A 321-nucleotide genomic window follows, 5' to 3' on the forward strand; every position below is an offset into this window, starting at 1 on the left:
ACACACGCTTACACACACATGCAGGCTGTACACGTGTGTGAGCGATCGGGTTTCATGTTCTCTGTTGTCTAAATGCTCTCCTCACTGACACTTTCCCCATCTGTCAGCGCTCAATCTGAGGCTGCATGGGAGGCGCATACCATCCTGAGGAGGGCTGCTCCTCTATTAATTACACTTTTGGAAAGGAGGGAGGCTGGGGTTACTATGGCGACCTCCCTTAACCTCCAGTGTACATCCTGACCTACGGCTTAATCAACGGGCGCCTCCCTTTACTCGCTCTGGTATTCCCCTCATTACAGGAGAAGGGAGGAGGAGGAAGAG

General features: G+C 52.6%; 1 protein-coding gene across 1 annotated transcript in view; it reads left to right on the plus strand.

Annotated features, from left to right (window-relative positions):
• LOC118321979 (GDP-mannose 4,6 dehydratase-like) overlaps window positions 1–321 on the plus strand; it is a 7,064-nt gene that overhangs the window by 6,094 nt on the left and 649 nt on the right. The gene's annotated exons all lie outside the window — the stretch shown is intronic.

The sequence above is a fragment of the Morone saxatilis genome, unplaced genomic scaffold, assembly GCF_004916995.1.
Source record: "Morone saxatilis isolate NCDOM2014 unplaced genomic scaffold, NCSU_SB_2.0 Contig12, whole genome shotgun sequence".
NCBI lineage: Eukaryota > Metazoa > Chordata > Actinopteri > Moronidae > Morone > Morone saxatilis.